The 19,415-nt window shown below is 48.8% G+C and overlaps 1 protein-coding gene across 2 annotated transcripts in view; it reads right to left on the reverse strand.

Annotated features, from left to right (window-relative positions):
* IP6K2 (inositol hexakisphosphate kinase 2) overlaps window positions 1-19,050 on the reverse strand; it is a 63,077-nt gene extending 44,027 nt beyond the window's left edge. Inside the window, exons 1-2 of one of the 2 annotated variants that reach the window (XM_043550981.1) lie at window positions 18,767-19,003; window positions 790-845 (exon numbers count right to left, since the gene is read on the reverse strand). The gene's annotated coding sequence lies outside the window, so the exon portion shown is untranslated. Of the gene's footprint in view, window positions 1-789; window positions 846-18,766 lie in introns of both variants that reach the window. The other variant, XM_027822400.3, reaches the window with a different exon arrangement.
* Between the last annotated feature and the right edge of the window lie 365 nt (window positions 19,051-19,415).

A 19,415-nucleotide genomic window follows, 5' to 3' on the forward strand; every position in this document is an offset into this window, starting at 1 on the left:
CATTACAGAAGAGTTTTGGTCCCACAGGACATTTATCTTCGTTCATGACAACTCACTCGCAAAGACAAGTACACAACCTATTTGTGTTGAGATATGTATGTTACGTCTTCCCTGATGCAGCATGTGGTCTCTGTTTATAGAAATTAAATGTAACTCCCATTCACAACAATAGACATTTTTTGACAATACTGTACCCCATTTAACCCAACCCTTCAGCAGCCAACCAGCCACAGACAAAGTGTTTGTGACGCTGATGTTCAGAACCAGTGAAAGAGACATTCCAGCATGCACAGACCCAGCTCTCCCCGCAGTTACTAACTAGATCACTCTGTACTCTTTGTTGCAGATGGGCTCTGTCAACCTGCTGTTGTGTCTTCTATGGACAGAGCCTCCTCTCTCTTCCTTCTGGACAGGTTTTTCCTCCTAGTTTTTTTATCTTGTCCACTGCTGTTTCTAGTTCCCTCCAGACTGGCCACCAACAATGCTGCCCCTTGATTCAGCCACCAGGGAAAGTATATGACTGCAGCATTCAGACATCACAATAGCTACCGCATTTATTTTACCTTTGCAGAGTTTAGATTTTTTGGTTCCCTCTCCCCGTCCAATTTTAATGGAAAAGTTCTGCCAGACACTAATGAATGAAAAAAGGCAGGTTGACTCAGGAAGCACTTCCACTTGCTTGTGGAAAGCTTGGACTTCCACCAAAGTAGACCACTCCCCAGTGATCACCTGAGGATGTCAGTGCTATTTAAAGAGAGGAGGCAGGGATGAATAATTCTCAATACTGACCTGCCAGCAAGTGCAAGTTCCTCATTTGTTTTGCAGGACATCATCTTCTTGTGTATCTGGGATGAAGAAATGGAAATGTGGGTATTCTCTTCCCAAGGTAGAATGTGGATGTACAGGCCACCAGAAATTGCTGTATGATTGCTGGTGCCATCAACTCATGGTACAAGGCTAGTTACTTTCCACAAGCCCCTCTCTGCCCCCGTGGGGTATGCTCTGTTTTAATGTTCTGCTTTTGCCAATAGCTAGGGGGACATGTGCACCTGTACTTTTGCAAAGCCCCATCCCTTTCCTTTGGGATATTCACCCTGGCTGACCACCTTGGTGGCACTTTCCCATCCAGGCCTAGATGGTTAAGCAAGCAGATTAGCATTGTGGCTGCTCCATGTATCATCTGGCAAGGGTTGATAGGGACTAGAATGAGTAGGATTCTCTTTCCAGATATTAAATATGCTACATCTGCCACAGGAGAGGAACACATGGAATAGATGTAGGAACAAACAAAGAATATCTTGATAATGCCAATACACGGAAGAAGGAGTTACTGCTGCCCAGTGGTGAGAGCAAGGGACTAGGAGTCAGGAAAACTGTAATTTCACAAATATTACAATTGCTTTGCTGTGAGACACTGGGCAAGTTAGCTAACCTCTCCAAGACTTTGTTTGTTCTCTTTAAAAGGAAGGTAATGGGACCTCCTTCACAGGGCGATTGTGAGGTTTGCAAAGTGCTTTGAGATCCTGGAAGAAGGAGGATTTCTGTAGAAAGTACTAATTATTGTTATTAATATGCAAAACACTATGGAATAACAACTGTAGTGAGTGAAAGAGGAACACAATAGCTCAGGAACACGGGCTTTGTAGGAGAGGAGGTTACATGTCGGGTTACACAACCTCAGCCAGTAAAACATATGTTAGGTTAGTGACAGATTCTGACTATTGGGCCATGGCAATGTATATTCTAACTCACTGGACACATGTAAAGATTGTTTTGGTTGTGAGACAGCAAGCACAGCCAAGTGTAAAGGGATTACATTTTGCCCCTTTGGGAAGATGCTACATATTGGTATTTTGGGGCCCATTTGGTGCTGGACGCAAAGAGAACTCCCCAAGGTCAGTAGCTTTCCACAGACATCCCTAATCAGTATGGAATGCTGGGTGTATATTTTCATCAAGTGCCTTGTCTACATGCCTGGGAATCCTGTCAGTCACTAACTAAAGCCCCCATTCCTCATGTTAGGAGGGCTCTGGCACAGCTCACAAAGTGTAATGGATACAATTTCCGAATCAGAGTCAGGACAGCCGGTGGATCTTCATTGCAGGCCCACTGGATGCCCATTAATCTGACAGAGTTTAGAATTCCTCGCTGGTTACCGTAATGCTGTTACACTCCGTTATGTAACCCTACAGATCCCTTTGGGACTGCTTTTCATTTTGAGCTGGTATGAGTTTTATTCCTTTGCTCTCCCTCTCCCAGCCACACCCTGCTCTAACTGCGGTTGCAGAACTGTGTACAGAGAAAACAATAGGAATTGGGAAATAGTGACTTGATTCTGGGTTTTAGCAGCTAAATCTGCTCACCTGACTGCCCCTGGTACAGTGGGATTCCTCCGGTGGCACACAGCCAGCATAAAGGCCCTATACCAATCCTCCCCTTGAGCTCAAGATTGTATTAAGGAGGAAAGGGTGTACTATAGTAGGGCACCTCTACAGTCTGGCTCTCCTGGGCTGCTAGATGAGATCCCTCAGGGAGGGTGTAAATTAGAACAAACCCAGAGCTGCTCTAGCTTATGATGGGGCTTGAACTGGGTTCCAGAATCCCAGAGGTGTAAAGGTCGTATAAAGCCAACTTTCCCCAAAGTAGGTTCTGGTACATTCTTTATTGACTTCTGACCTCCCACATACTATAAAAATGGAATGTTCCACGTTCATAGCAGAAAAGTGATGTCTTTCTGTCTACATATTCCTAACCACCCATCACTGTGGTGCCTATGCACTTAGCGTATGTCTACAGTTCAGTTAAAAACTAGCAGCTGGCATGTGCCAGCTGACTCAGGCTTGCAGGTAAGGGGCTGTTTATCTGTGGTGTAGATGTTTGGGGTCAGAATGGAGCCCAGACTCTAGGACCCTCCCACCTTGCACGTTCCTAGAACCCAGGCTCCAGCCTGACCCCAAACATCGACACCACAATTAAATAGCCCCTTAGCCTGAGCCTGAATCAGCTGGCCTGGGCCAGCCAAGGGTGTCTAATTGCAGCATAGACGTACCCTGAAGGGCCTACCAAAAATGAAGGTGTTTGGAATGTTAGGGAGTCGAAGGATCTGAGCGGTAGAAAATAAGCTAATGATGGCTTCAAAGTTCCATTGTCATGTCAGCAGGATGCACGGAGAACAGGTTGGAAGCTATTAGCCAAAAAATGCATTGCTCGCGCATCCACAGGGGGGAAATGAGATGCACAAGGCCACTGCCAGGGGAGGCTCAATAGGGCAGCCCAGAGGAAAAGGAAGGAAGGAGAGGGTTATATATGCATACAGAATGAAAGCACATATTAGTTTAGGGCTCAGCAAAAGCCAAATTCAGGATTAAATCATCAGGGCCAGAGCCTCAGCTGGTGTAAATTGGGATAGCTACACTGAATTCAACAGAGCTATGCCAATTTACACCAGTTGAGGATCTGACCCATTGTTTATTACCAAGCTCTCAACTGATTCCTCCTAAATTACTGAGGCCAAAGTGGCAACAATGAATAGTCAAAGGCCTTCCAATTACTGCAATCTGTTTATTTTTTCTTTAAGTCGAAAACCCAGAGTAGGGATGGTGCTGCTAGCAGCCACCACTGACCTATGAGAAGATATTCTGCTCCTGATTAAAATAGGACAAGCAAGCACATGTGCGCACACACGTACACACAGCCCCCATTGTGAGAGCAAGTGCAGCTGACCTTCTTGTTAGACTGAATCTATCAGCAAGAACAATAATATGACTAATTATCTGTTTTATTGTAGTGCCACGAAAGCTATGCAGGGAATTTCAATATCAGTCATGAGGATTTCTCTTCACAATTCCCAGAGCTGCAGCAAGCATCCCTCCTCTGAGCAATTTGTGTAGAGATTATTAAACCAAACTGCCTTCACTGCAGCTGGGCCAAGGTTAACTAGAAAGCCCACGAAAATCCCGCCAGCCACAGCAGTTGAGTCCATGTGAGAAACTGGGTCATGACAGCACGGGATGGGCAAAGCAGCTGGCACGTGCACACATCCTTACATGAGCAAGTGGAGAAGGACTGACATTGGGTTTCTCCATTCTCATAATGGAGTCAAGAGGCTTAATTCTTTCATGTTTGTAAACCACATGGAGCTTCTCAATGCAAAGTAGTAACAGAGGATAAAGGAGTATTATTAATAATCTCTATTAACCTGCAGAGACAGGCACGGCAGTGCTCAGTGACGGCTACAGCCATCCCAGAATACAGGCGAGAGTGCTATGCCCCCAGCTGTCGCTTGCGGGGCAATTAAAGCAAGTGAGTAACTGGCGATGCAGAGCTGTGTTGTGATATAGCAGCCTCACCTCATAATGCTGCATCAGTGCGGGACATCATCACATAACAACGCCACATTAGTGCAACACAACAGCGTACACTGATGCTGCTAGACAAACAGGCAGCAGCTCAAGCGTATCTGTCTGGTGTGCGTGCATCCACTCACAGAGCCTGCTGCACTTGACAGCTGGAGGCTGCCTCATTTCTACCAGCTAGGATGCTCATTTCCTCATTTCGCTATCAGCCGCTGATGCATTTGCAATGGTAAACATGCCCAAAGGCTAAAAACGCAACTTTCTCTCTCTCTCTCAAGCTGCTGTGTAGGCACCAGCGTAAGAGGGGCCCACGGAAGCATGAAAAGAAAATCCTACTATATGTGGTGGGGAAGACGACCCACAAAGTTTTGTGTGTTAACTATGGTATCTCAAAGGGAGCTTTGTCGTCAGAAGGTGGCCTGCAAAGGATAAGAAAGGGGTTCATGCTGCTTCCCCCCGCCCCTTGCTTCTTATCTTGTGAGCAGAGAAGCCCTGAAAGAGTCTTCCATTTTTTACTTTACAAATTCACATCTTTTCTATCCAGGTAGATTTTATGGTGGTTGGAGAAGTAGTGAAATGAGGACTTGACATTTCAAAGGTAAAAAAACAAGCAGGAAAAACTTCTTTGTGGAAAAAATATCATCCCCCAATCATGACAGGCCTATTTATCCATTAGAAAGAAGCAAAATGAACATAAATATTTGTTTGTGTTAAACAAATCCTTTGCAGGTCACCTCTGTGTAGCTTGAAAGCACTAAGATTCCATGGACAGAAATCAGCAGGAGCTGAGATCCCTTAGTGAAAGCTAGAAGTAAAATGCAGTCATTTTATGAAACAAAAAGCAATTTGGGAAATAGCCAAGACTGGTAAAGTGCTCACCTCTAAATTGCCAGGTCAAGTCTAGCTCTGCCCTGTAGTGGCAAAAGTAATCATTTGTTGGTTATTGGGTGTCTTATGTGACATGAGCTGGGGGAGGGCCTCACTCCAGTGCCAGTAGGCAAGTATCTGCATCACAGCTGGCATTGATTAGCTCACTCCTTGAGTATCTCTGCAGAAAGGCCAATAATTGAATGTGTCATGGTGCGTGAAATCCACTCATCCTTATAGGAAAGGCCAGGGTATGTACTAAGACAGGGTCAGGCCAGATAGTTACAGGAGAGTGATCCTACTGGGATCCAGGAAGCGATCCTGGTAAAGGACTCCACCCCCTCCCCCAGCCTAAGGGGAGGATACACAGGACCTGGAAGCCAAGTGATTCCGGGGGACAACTAATGAAATAACAGGGACAGGAATCTGGTCAAAGGGTCAAACGAAGGGAACCTGACAGGAACACCGAGCAGAGAACCCCGGACAGCGCCCACTGCTTCTCGAAGGTGTCAAGGGAGCCAGCAGATGCCACCCAGAGGAATTCTGCCCGGATGCGTGAACGAACGGAAGATCGGAAATAGGCCCCACAGTCACAGAAGGCCCCGTCGGCCAACCTCCTCTTCCTGGTTTTATAGATGGCCACTTTAGCCAGGGCCCAGAGGAAGTTGACCAGGAGGTCCAGTGACTTTGTGGGGCCACAGACAGGGAGTCCATAGATAAGAAGATGAGGGGAAAAGTGCAGCCAAAAACGTAACAGGATATCTAAGAGGAGCCAGAATAGGGGCTGCAACCTGGCGCACTCCAGGGAAACGTGCGCCAGGGTCTCCCTCACGCCGCAGAAGGGGCAGGTGTCTGGGACGGGGGTAAACCATGCCAAGTACACGGCCCGTGCTCATGGCCCCGTGAAGGAGCTGCCAACCGATATCCCCGGCGAGCCTTGGGATTAGGGTGGAATATAGGCTGGCCCACAGGGGCTCCTCACCCTCTAGAGGTGGCAGGAGTTCCTGCCACTTTGTGTTGGGGAGGGACGTGAGGGTGAGGACGTGAAGGGTGTGGAGCACGAGCGTGTACAGATGTTTCCTTGGCGCGGTCTGGAAGCTGACTGGCTGCAGATCATGCAGCCTGCTCACGGTGAAGGGGTGGGGGGGCCGGTCAGATCCACGGGGCAGGGGTACGATGAAAAGGTCCGGAGGGCCTGGGGTGGAGGGTGGGTGGTGCATGCCCTCTCGCAGGACCTGGTCGAGGTAGACCCGAGCAGCGGGCGGCAAAGTGGCCCTCACCTCCTGAAGTATGCGTCAGGGAGTACGAGGCCTGGAGAGCTCCATGCGCTGAGTGAGCATCAGGGGATCCAGCCAGTCTCCCCGATCCTAGTCCAGGAGGTCTCCAACTCTTGTGACTTCTTCCAGGACCAACCTCTGGCGCACCGAGGGAGACTCCGCCACCTGCACACGGAGCTGGGGGTTGTGTAGCAGGGGCTCCGCGAGGAGATCTGTCCCCACGGTGGTCGCCACGGACCTGGTCGCTGAGAACAGTTTCCAAGTCCGGAGGAGGTCCTGGCAGAAGACCAGCAGCCTGGGGAGGTCTCGCGGAAGACCTCTCAGATGGAGATAAAGGAGCTGCCGGTCACATGGGAGCCCTCGGAAGCGGCGCAGGAACGCATGTGCCAGTACCCATGCCGGACTACCTGCGCCATAAAGGAGCCTCTGCAGGGCATGGAGGCAGAAGACATGGACCTGAGTGTGTAGACACTTTAGGCTCTGCCCTCCCTTCTCCAGGGGTAGATGGAGAACCCCTGCAGAGACCCAGTGCAGTCCTGACCAGAAGAACTCCAGAATCGATGTCCGGAGGTGGGCCAGGAAACCCGGGGCCGGGACCAGAGTGTTGAGCTGGTACCAGAGCATGGACTGGACTAGTTGATTAAGCACCAGTGATCCTACTGGGATCCAGGAAGTGGGCAGGCAGAAGCCTACCCACTGCTAAAGGACCCCCCCTCAGCCTCAGGGGAGGATCCATAGGACCTGGAAGCCAAGTGATTCCGGGGGACAACTAATGAAATAACAGGGACAGGAGTGTGGTCAAAGGGTCAAATGAAGGGAACCTGACGGGAACACCGAGCAGAGAACCCCGGACAGCACCCACTGCACCTTGAAGGCATCAAGGGAGCCAGCGGACACCGCCCAGAGGAACTCTGCCCAGATGTATGAATGGACGGAGGATTGGAAATAGGCCCCACAGTCACAGGAGGCCCCATCGGCCAACCTCCTCTCCCTGGTTTTATAGATAGCCACTTTAGCCAGGGCCAGGAGGAGGTTGACCAGGAGGTCCCTTGACTTTGTGGGGCCATGGATAGGGAGTGCGTACATAAGAAGGTGAGGGGAAAAGTACAGCCAAAAACGTAACAGGATATCTAATAGGAGCGGGAATAGGGGCTGCAAACTGGCGCACTCCAGGTAATAGAAGGCACATATATTAGCCTCAGATTAAGCAGGTCCCTTTTCCCTGGGTAAGGTAACTGGGGCGGTTCCAGAATAATCAGGAACTTGCTGGAACCAATTAAGGCAGGCAGGCTAATTAGGACACCTGGAGCCAATTAAGAAGCTGCTAGAATCCATTAAGACAGGCAGGCTAATCAGGCCACCTGGTTTTAAAAGGACTTCACTTCAATCAGTGAGGGGCGTGCATGGAGCTGAGAGTGAGAGGGCGTACTGCTGGAAGACTGAGGAGTACAAATGCTATCTGGCATCAGGAGGAAGTGGTGAGGATAAAGAAGGTGTTGGGAGGAGGCCATGGGGAAGTAGCCCAGGGAGTTGTAGCTGTCACACAGGTGTTACACTAAACACTGTAGACAGCTGTGATCCACAGGGCCCTAGGCTGGAACGTGGAGTAGAGGGCGGACCTGGGTTCCCCACAACTCCCTATTGGATACAGGAGGAGTTGTCCTGGACTGTGGGTCCCACCAGAGGGGAAGGTCTCTGGCCTGTCCCTTGACCCACTGGACCAGCAGAGACTGCGGGGATTGTTCTCCTTCTGTTTCTCCATGCTGGCCAGTGATGAGGTTAGCTGAGTGAATGGCAGGTTTGAGCCACTAGCAAGAGTGGCCAAACTGAGGGCTGCCGTGAATCTCTGAGGTGAGCAAATCCACCAGTAAGTGCAGGACCCACCAAGGCAGAGGAGGAACTTTGTCACGGTACCAAATCTGCAGACCCCTTGTTGCTGTATTGGGATCCAAAATTTTAGTGTTAATTTAAAAGACAGTTATGTTGCCAGTCATGGTTGCTAAGGTAACCTAGAAACTGTGGCCCAAGTGTAATCACAGTTGTGGTGTTTTCCTCATTCTGCAGAACAATTGAAACAATAGCTCTGACAGGTGCGAATGGCTCCATACATCTTAATGGGGTTGTTCACTCTGAATGTCACACTTAATGTTCACACTGAAACCTAAAGATGACAGGCTCATGTTAACATTGTTAGCTATTTCACTGCCAAAATGTTTTAGCAGAAATACCCTGCTAATCTCACATAATCCCAAATTGCCTTCTCAGGAACCCAGACACCCACTTTTGAAACCCTCCAACTTCCTCATGACATCATCTTCAGGACAGTCAGGTATTAATAAAAGTCTGCAGCACATTGAAAATACGTAGACAGCATAAAAATATAAAAGTAACTGTACTGAGCAATTGTTCATTTGCATATTTAATTCAACAGAAACCTTCCAATTCTGAATTTAAATAAAACACCTGCAGAATTTCCAGTCTGCTCCACCAGAGCAGTGCAGAACGCAGGGACTTGAGAACTTGGGTCTAGTTGCGCTCTAGAGTACACACAACCTTGCTCAAAGAGCCTCAAATTGGTCACTTGAGATCAGATTTTAGGGCCAGCATGTGGGAGCTCACCCTGCCCTGGTATTATAATGTGAATAAAGAGAGGGCTTAATCTCCAGGGCTACACCCGGCATAGTAAGACCACTGATGGGATACTGCCTCCCATTCTGGTGTCCACACTTTAAAGAAAGGATATTGGAAAATAGCCAAGAGTTCAGAGAAGAGCTCCAAGAATGCCGTGAGGTCTGGAAAATAAGCCTCGCACAAGAGACTTAAGAAGCTCAAGCTATTTAGGTTATTGATAAGAAGCATAAGTGACTTGATTATGCTCTACAAGTACTTGCACAGGGAGAAAATATCTGATACCGGAGGGTACTTCAGTCTCGCAGACAAAGGCATAACAAGATCCAGTGGCTCGAAATTGAAGTCAGAAAAATGTAATCTGGAAATAAGATGCAGTTTTTGACCTCTGGAACAGTTTGCCAAGGGATGCAAGAATCACTGAGTGAACTTCTATGTCCTGTGTCAGGCAGGAGCTTAGACTAGATGAGCTAAGCAGTGAGGGGAGAGACGGGCTAGGAGAAGGAAAGGTAGGTGGCAGAAGAGCACAGGGGCACATATGGAAGGAGGAGGACAGAAGAAGATGAGGGCAGGGAGCAGTCCCCTCTGTTCCTGTGACTCCAGTGATGGGTCTTGTTCTGCTCACATGGCAGTAGGGGGGTCACACAAGCTGCAGGAAGGGGAGCCTGTGCTCAGCCATCTGACACTCTCTCTCTCTCTTTAAGCCTCAGGTCAGGTAGGTTCCCGATAGGGTGTTTGTGTATCATTTGTCGTTTAGGTAAGTAACTACAGTTTATTTCAAGCATTAAATAGGAAGGCACAAGTGAATGCAGCCAAGGCTGGTCACTCCCCAGTGTGGGCCCTTTGGCAGGGTGAGGCAGGCCTGCACTGTTACTACCAGGCTGTGCTGTGCCAGTTCAAGAGAGAAGCAGAGGCCTGTCTAAGTGGAATGAGGAAGCATCCCCCCAGAGATCAGGCTTGCAAATGTAAGTGTGTGTTGCCAAGGCCTGGCTCCCAGTTCTGCCAGTCACCTCCATCGTGATCCCTACTCTGCTGTTCCAGTCCTGCTGCTGCACCCCAGTCCTCGGTCCATATACAAGTGACTTATTCCACCACATTGCTGAAATGCTTGACATTAAACTATGTTTCAGCCGCGACTATTATATGCCAAGGCATGCTGCCATTGCCAATTTCACTTGTTTCTACTTTTAAGCTTCTCATACTGGTGTACACAGCTAACAATGGAAGCTATGATTATTTGTATCTATTTTTGTTTAACTCCTTTATCTGTCATGCTCTACTGCAGAATTTACTACCTCTGTGATATCAACCGGTCCTTCCTCCAAGTCAGCTGTATTTTATTTCCAATCCTGCACGGCAAATACATGCATTTGTCTTACTGACATTCAAAGCTGATAGCTTTGTCTCCCTTGTCGGCTTTCCTTCAACTCCGAGCTCAGATAATCCCCACAAGCTCTGATAATTCTCTGTGCCAGCAGCCTGGTTCCACTTTGGTTAACTAGCAGAGGAGTGTCAGAGGGTGATTCCCACCTGGATTGCCTTTCTGCGCAACCTGTGGCACAACAGGTGTGCCTGCCTCAGTTTCCCTTCAGTCTGCCTTCTGTTTGACCAGGAAAGGAACAGTCTCTCAGTGCTTAGTACAAAGTCCCACCTCTGGCCACAGTTTATTCACATACACTAGTGCAGTAATTCCCCCAAAACCTTTGTAGTAGAACCATTCTCAACAAGCCCACCATAAAGGTACAAGAGCAATTTTCCTTTCCCTTCTCCAGGGGCGTCACTTCCAAGTCACCCACCCATGAGTCCCCAAACATTCTGTTCCCAGTTCCTTTCTGCCTTTGTTCCAGGGCCCCAGTTGCATGACTCTACTGCCCAAGTAGAGTCCAATGACCCAGCCCTTTTCCACCTCCCAGCCCTGCTTGTAGAGCTCAGGGCAGTCAGCAGATTAGCCACGGAACTGGCCACCTAGCCAATGCCTCCCTCTTCCCACGGAACTGGCCACCTAGCCAATGCCTCCCTCTTCCCACGGAACTGGCCACCTAGCCAATGCCTACTGGGCTTTCTGCTCTCTGCAGACTGTCTCTCCAAGGCAGCTCTCACCTGCCCCTTTCCTTTGCCCTTCCAGTCTGTGCTCTCAGGCATCCTGCACCTGCCAATCTCACTCCCAGACAGCTCTGACCCACCAACTCTCTCCCCCATCTAGGGCTCAGGTGCTGTCTTAAACCCAACTGGGAGGCAGCTGATGTGTCAGAGGTGCATCTGACCTTCTTAAAGGGCCAGTGTCACCCTGTGACATCAGTCCCGAGGTAGGCTCTCCCAACAATCTCTAGAAACAATTTTTCTCTCTCCTCTGTGGTTCAGTAGTTCTGGACCCAAGGTGCTGTACTTGGGCTCTGAGGGCTGAGCTGTTTGCACTGGGTATGCACACTGGCCACTTGTTCACACAAAGCAAGTCATTGTACATTCCGTGCCGTAAACCGAGACACTTCCACTCGTCCACCAACACCCTAAACAATCTGCTGCTGCTCTTCTACCTCCATAGCGAAACGGGGGGCGGAGGGGGAGGGGGGGAGGTTGTCACTGGGAAGTAGGCTAGGGGCTTGATTCTTGTCTGATATATACCAGTTTTCCACTGCCTTACTCTCCTGACTTCAGTGAAGTTAACCTGATTTACATGGGGATAAGTGAGATAAGAATCAGTCCCTTTATTGTAAAGTTAGAAGCGAAGGCTTATTTATTGAATTTAGAGTTTTTCTTTATTTGAAGCCATTGACAACTGATTTAGAAGCCTACTGCCTTTATTGCTGAACGCCAACTCTCCCCCAAAGCAACCAATGCTCACTCTCTGCAGGGCCTCTCTCCGCTGTCTCTTGGCAGATCAGAATCGCCCTTTCTAGGAAGTTCTGCCTTGGCTCCGCTGACAAACCCAAGCCAGTCAAGGGACTTGCCCAAGCTCAGGCTGAGTCAGTGGCTGTGCCCACGCTGGAACCCAGCTGCTATTTACTGACAATCACCCTGTAAAAGGCCACCTGAGTCATGCACTCACAATTATCCCTTTCCCACAAGTCATTAAAAACAGTGAATCAGGGATTCTTGCAAAAGGCCCCTGTGACAAATGAAGCGGGATTGGAGGGGGAGCGGAGCTCCCTTTTATGGACACCCAGCCAGCCAGAAGCTATACAGTCCCTCTGTCATGGCTACACTTGCAGATGTAGAGCACTTTGAGTTAAACCAGCCTTCGTAGAGCGCAGTAGGGAAAGTGCTGCAGTCTGTCCACACTGACAGCTTCAAGCGCACTGGCATGGCCACATTTGCGGCACTTGCAGCGGCACTGGGAGCGGTGCATTATGGGCAGCTATCCCAGCATGCAAGTGACTACAACGTGCTTTTCAAATGGGGGGGCGGGGGCAGAGTGTGACAGGGAGTGTGTTGTGTGTATGTGGGGGGAGAGAGAGTGGGTTTTGGGGGGGCTGAGAGCATGCCAGCATGCTGTCTTGTAAGTTCAGACAGCGGCAGACCCCCCTTCCTCCCCCGCCTCTCTCTCTCACACAGCATTCCACACTAATGGTTGCTTTGTCTCGGAGCAGATAAGCAGCCTGCTGTCAGAAATGGAGCTTTGAAAGGGCATATCCGCATTCCTGCAGCGATTCAAAAACAAGGACAAGAGCGGCTACTGGACTTAAGGGGATTATGGGACATTTCCGGAGGCCGATCAGAGCACAATAATACAACTCGTTCGCACTGACGCCCGGGCATTGTAGCCAAGGCGCAGCAAACGTTATTCCACTCGCCGAGGTAGAGCACCAGAAGCGCTCTAGCTGCGGAGTCAGAGCGCTCTATGTGCCTTGCCAGTGTGGACGGGGAGTAAGCTAGGGCGCCCGGGCTGCTTTAATGCGCACTAACTCGCAAGTGTAGCCAAGCCCTTAGCAGCTGTTCTCTAATTGCACTACCCGTAAAGGGTTAAAAAGTCTCACTGCTATGCATAGGTAAAAGGAGGTGAGTGGGCACCTGGCCAAAAGAGCCAATGGGAAGGCTAGAACTTTTTAAAATTGAAACAAGCCTCCCCTTTTGTCTGTCTGTTGAGATGCGGACAGGACAGAGATATGCTGTAAGAAGCTTTGGGCCAGGTATGAAAAAATCATCAGGATCAGATCTAGAAACTACTCATTTAAAAACCCCAGATATGTAAGTAGATCAGGAAATGTCAAGAAAGATGCGATTAGGTTTATTCCTTTTATTTTGTTATGGCGTGTGGATTCCCCTGTGCTTACCCAGGTGCTTTTTGTTTTGCTTGTAACCTTTAAGCTGGACCTCAAGAAAGCTATTCTTGATGCTTAATCCTTGTAGTTTTTTTTTTAAATCTAGCAAATGCCTAAGTTCCCAGATGTATTTTCTTTCTTCAAATTTTATTAATAAAATTTACCTTTTTTAAGAACAGAATTGGATTTTGTGTCTTAAGAGGTTTGTGCACATGTTGTTTAATTAGCTGGTGGCAACAGCTGATTTCTTTTTTTTTTTTTTATCTTTCTCAGCTCTTCCCCGGGGGGTGGAGGGGGTGAAAGGGCTTGAGGGTACCTAACAGGAAGCAATTCCCAAGTGTGCCCTCCAGCTCTCTCAAAGGGGTTCTGCACTTGGGTGGTGGCAGCATCTACCAATCCAAGGTCAGAGAAAAGCTGAAACCTTGGGAGTTTAATACAAGCCTGGAGTGGCCAGTATTAATTTTTAGAATCCTTGTGGGCCCCCACCTTCTGCACTCCAAGTGCAAAGTGGGGAATCAGCCTTGACAGCGCCTCTGTAAACGCTGGTCAAAAGAGGCCTTATCAGAATGAAGTCTCCAGATCTCCCTCTTCACTTAGCTGGGAGAGTGATGGTTTATCTGAGCATTTTGTCAATGGCAGGCCCAAGATTGTGTGTGTGAGTGAGGCAGCCAGATAGCCTGGAAGCAGCAGGTCACTCTCCCCAACAGGAAATGGCATGGTTTACCATGTTATGTGAATCTTTGGGAAAGGTACCTTACAGACATGATGGCGTGGCTGTATTGGGGCCCAAGAAACCAGGTTCAGGTGTGACCTTGAGGTCTCTCCTGGAGGTCGGTTTAGTTTAAAAAAAAAAAAAAAAAAGCATGCCCATTGACACTAAGTAGAGCAGTTCACGGCACTCTCTCACTGACAGCAGCTTCCTTCAATACAGCCATGCGTCATCAGAGTGTTTGCATCTGAACCTAGCCATGCTTGTATCAAGGCACTCTGGGAAAATCTGAGCAGCTGTCCAGTAGTGCTGTAGCAGGGGACAGAATACCCAGGAGGCATACACAGAGACACCAGCAGAATGTGGGTAAATGCACTCTGCTATACTCAACTGCACAGAGAGCTGGAAGGAAAGAGAGACAAACTGGTCATACCCACACAGGCAGAGGGTCATGTCTACACCGCAAAATAACACTGTGTGGGCTGAACCAGTCACAGTCAGCTAGCCATAGAGTAGTTTAGGTTTGGGCCAGGGGTAGAACATGGTTAGCTATGATGGTTACTAACTGAATACTAATCATCCTGCGTGTGGACATGGACCACATTTTGAGCCAACCACATCAGGAACTTAGGCTAAAAGTTGTAGTATGGAAGGGGTCTAAGACCAGAGACGGGGAGGAAAGGCAGCTCATAATAAAGGTGAAGGATGGCACCTCATGCAGGATGATGTAAATGATGAGATAGACCAAGTCGCTGTGTGTGTGGACAGAGGAGGAACCAGAGGACTGCATTAGGGTCAGTCTGTTTGGTATTAGGCTTTTGCCATTTGTAGATGCTTGTCTCAAAGAATCAGTTACAGAAATGTGCCGACAATCAGCCCGACTGGGAGGAAGACAAGACTTCTCCTCCGTTCCCATGCTTCGTTAAGCAGCCAGACTTTTGTTCTGCAGTCCCAGCAGGGTTACCCAAGGTGACCGGTTGGCTTTTTGGTTAACCCTTTATAAACCACTCCAGCAGGAGGGACCCAAATCGCAGTGTTAGGGTGACCGTAGTCCTGTTTTAGCAAGGACAGTTCCTTTTTTAAGCCCTGTCCCAGCAGTCTGGACTTTTTTTTTCAAAAGGAAGCATTTGTCCTGTTTGCTTTTGCCAACTTGATCAAGGGGGCGGGGTGGGGGGAAGAGTTCCAGTGACCAGCAACAGCGTCAAGCGGCGTGGGGGCCTCCGTTGGGTGGCTGGGGGGTGTCCCATTTTCTCTTTGGGAAAGGTAATCACCCTACCCAGTGTGGACAACCCCAGGTGAACATCTCCCTGCTTTGCATGCTGCAAGCCCAACCTGCCATACTCTTTGGCTAGCAGAGCAGGGCTCAGCTTTCCTGGAGGCAAAGAACGGGGGAGTGGAGCAGAAAGGAGAAACAGACAATGGGGGCCAAATTCAACCCAGGCATAACTTAACTGAAATCAAGGATGGATGTGACTTACAGAGACCGAGAAGGGAAGATCTGCTGTCAGATGCAAACAGCAGATTCTGCTCTCCCTCTGCATATTACACAGAATGTCTCATCTTCATTACAGTGAAGAATAAATGAGGAGCCTGTTCCCTGGATACTTGTTGTTTTCCTCCTGCGCTGTTACCCAAGGGTTGACAATTACCCCAGCTCAGATCTGAGCTCTAGCAAATCGCTGCTAATCAGCTAAATTGCACCTTGGGCACAGATTGCAGGGGCCAAAGAGAACATTCTGGGGGAGAGATGGAGCCTACGGGAGAAGTGAGAACTTGCCAGAGAACAAAGGATGCCAACACATTTGAAAACAGAGGGTTAGGATCGGGCTGCAAGGGGCAGGAGGGGAGGAATTCCACTCTCAGGTTGCTATGATGATTGCTTTCTTGTTACTGATCCAATGAACAGTATGGGGAGAGCTGTAACCTAGGCACATTGTAATTTAAAAGGCTATTATGCAATCTGGGCATTAAAATCTTCCCTCGGGCTTTGGGGAGGAAAAAAAAAAAAGTTGGGATAACCTTCTCCTGGTAACTAATCCAAAATAGGAACTCCTGAGACATAAAGCTAAGCTAACAACTTAAGAGGGGTTGGCAGAGAAGGGAGGTGAACTGCCAGTTTGGGATGGTTCCCGTTGAGTTGTAGGAAGACTCCACTGCATTTGGGGTCAATGGGGAGAGAAAATCTAACCAGCTGCCCAGGATCTATAACTCCATGTCCATGCTGTAGGACTCTGGAAACATGGCACTATTTCTGCTCCCTGGGGTTAGCCCCTCCCCGCACTGTGCTAGAATAAGATGCGGAGGCAGGAACGGGCCGACATTTGAGCATTCAGAATACATTTTCTATGGACGTTCCGTCTACACTAGCTATGCTGAAACTTGGGGCTATGTTTGGAATCTACCCAGGGAAGTGCCTTTCACTGCACCTGCAATGTCATTCCATTTCAAAAACAATGGGGACGGGGTGGGGGGAAGGGTTCCAGCTTTCCATTTACCACCTCCACCCCCGGGCCGTTAGTCCAGTCTAGATGATCAACTCAAATGTGGATTTAGATCACCAGGGAAATTGGTTTACTGGCCTCAGATTAGTGTCACTGATCATTTGTCAGATGGAAGCCATTACACAAATTAGTCGACTATACTGTCTCTGCTCAAGGAAGACCCTGGACAGGCATAGCCTGGGGACTGCAGGCCATGAGTGTGGGGCATCAGCAAAGATGTGTGTGGGGCCGGTCCTGGAATAGAAGAGATTGCTGAGGGTCAAGCTTAGGGCTTGTCTACATGAGGAAGTTAGTGCACAGTAAGTTAGGGTGTGAATTTAAAGCGCACTAACTCCTGGTGTGAACACTCGTACTGGGCACTGTGGGTGCCCTCAGGCTGTTAGCTTAATACACTTCCAAATTACATTACGCTAATGCACACAAAGGCATACTTAATATGCAGTAAGTGTGTCCACACAGGGCGTTAGTGCCGAGTAGCTAGCATGACCTGGCTATGGTGAACTTTTTCCCTGTGCAGACCAGCTCTTAGTCAGGTGCACTGGCAGATCTGTGTCATTAATTTAATCCAAAATTAAATTAAAAATAAAGCATGAGATAGACAAATCCACCCACTTCCATTCAAAGAGCAGTAATAACACGTTAAGAAAATCTACCATGAGGCTATCTATTCACATCATGCTAAGAAAAAAGTGGTAACAGCCAGGCACATCTAATCAGGAGAAAAACCTATATATCGTCCCATATAATAAACTACATCTGGGAGAAGGTGATAGGAAGGAGGATGATTCAAAAGGGTAAATAGCATTTCAGCTAGTGGGATGGTGCTTTCATCTAAAGAGAGGCAGCCATCTAGAAAACCTTCTCTGGACACCACCATTTCAATGGTTAATGTTAACTAGCCCCAGGCCCTCCCACCACAGAGGGAACATACTGCACCCGACCAAATGGGATAACCCCCTACTTCGATTTTGCTTGCAGGTGGGAGATGAGCCAGTTCAGGGAGATAAAACAAGAGGGGCCCTTTGACTTCCCAGATGTGGAAATTAATGGGCTGGGCCAAAAGATACGCTCCAGTGGAACGTGTGGGAACAGCTGCTGGGCTCCGTGAGGCAGAACAGGTGCCTCGGGAGACTGTTTCCCACGCACATGGAGCTATACATAGTCTGTGCTTTACATCTACAGAATGGCAGAAACCCAACCCCACCATTCACAAGGGGAAGGGAGCGCTGCACCCACACATCACTGCATGCAGTAGATCTGTCCTCCCAGGAAGAGTCAACACTCCCTCTCCTCCCTCTACCAAACCTGTTGAGTCATTCCATGCCACCAGCCACCAATCTGTGGGAGGGAAAGTCGGCGCAAACACACTCAGGGGAAGAGGAGCAACAGAAGGGAGAAACTGCACTACATATAGTGGCTTGGACCTAGTGAGCTCGGGAGCTCCTTCCAGCTCTAATAGCTACAACACCCAAGGCCACTCACCTGCCTCAGACCCTTAATGGACAATACTATCAACACAGGGATGAAAAGCCTGAGAAAACATAACAGAGAGGTCCCTGTGGTGTCACTCACACTCTGGAGTGGGACCATCTGTGGCAATGACTTGACCCTAGCAATAAAAGTTACACAAGTGTCAGATGCCAGGGCTTGGGAATCCCTCTGATCTGAGCACAAGGCACCTGCACTTATTGCTCTGTAGTCCACTAATTACACAGCAGGCAGAACTCTTGGTGGGCCCCGTCAGTTATAGGCTCCCAAAATAGCCCAGAGCTGACTGAAGTTCAGCCAAAGTTATACACATGCTTTCCTGCCTTACACAAACCATTGGGGCATGGTGCACCGCATCAGTGTGAACAGGCCGAGGCCATGGGGATGTGGGGCAGGGTAACCCCAGCCATTCAGCAGAGTGCTACCGGTGGATACCCGATGTTCTACGGGCTTTTTATGCTCTGGGTTCCATGTTGGAATCCCCTTTGCCCAAGAACCCCAGCAGCACTGCTAGAATGGGTCAGTAGCACTTGTGAGAGCATGACGTTGGCAGCTGGAGCTCTGCCCCTGTCATTCTCTGTGTTCCCAGAGTTCGCACCAGAACCCAGGGGAAGGTTCAAGCTTTGCCTTCTAGCTTTGCCTCCATTTGCTCTAGTAGTGGAAGGGTTAAATGATCACTCACACTGGACGTGGTTGCAGCACACTTCAAGGCAGAGTGAATGCGGTAGACTCTCTTCTCCCTGCCCCCTTCTTGCGTAGACCTCCTCTCCACTGTACCTCTTGGATTTCCTCAGAGCCTTCTTCCTGGACTCTGGTGCTACATGCACCACCGTTGCTGCTCCCACTCTTCCAGATGCCAACCAGAGCAGATCACCCTGATACTAATGCTAACATCTTCCCAGTTCTGCTGCAAATGCAGCCCCAGGCTTGTTACATAACAGGGCTGCTCACCAGTTGCACAGCTGCTCTCTGATCCCTATTTTTAGCTTCTTTGCTCAGCTTCTCATTTTCAAAGCCACCCACTGGAAACATTTCCATTTTGTCATGAAAACAACATTGCTGCGAGAATAAATTCTGAGGCTATCAAAGCATTAAAATAAAAATCTCCCTATGGAAGAGAGCCTTAGGGAGCGGAGTGGGCAGCTCTTCTTTATTCTAGCGGGTCAGACACAAAACAACCTCCAAAAGCTCCTTTCATAACAGAAAACAATGCTGCAAACGAGAAAAGCAAATTAAAACAGAAGGGAAGCGCTGCAGCAGTGAGCTAATCGGAGCAGGAGAGTGACTCAGTCCAGCTCTCACATGGAAATGAGCCCATCAGAATCCATCAG

The sequence above is a fragment of the Chelonia mydas genome, chromosome 7 (assembly GCF_015237465.2).
Source record: "Chelonia mydas isolate rCheMyd1 chromosome 7, rCheMyd1.pri.v2, whole genome shotgun sequence".
In the NCBI taxonomy this organism is placed as follows: Eukaryota; Metazoa; Chordata; order Testudines; family Cheloniidae; genus Chelonia; species Chelonia mydas.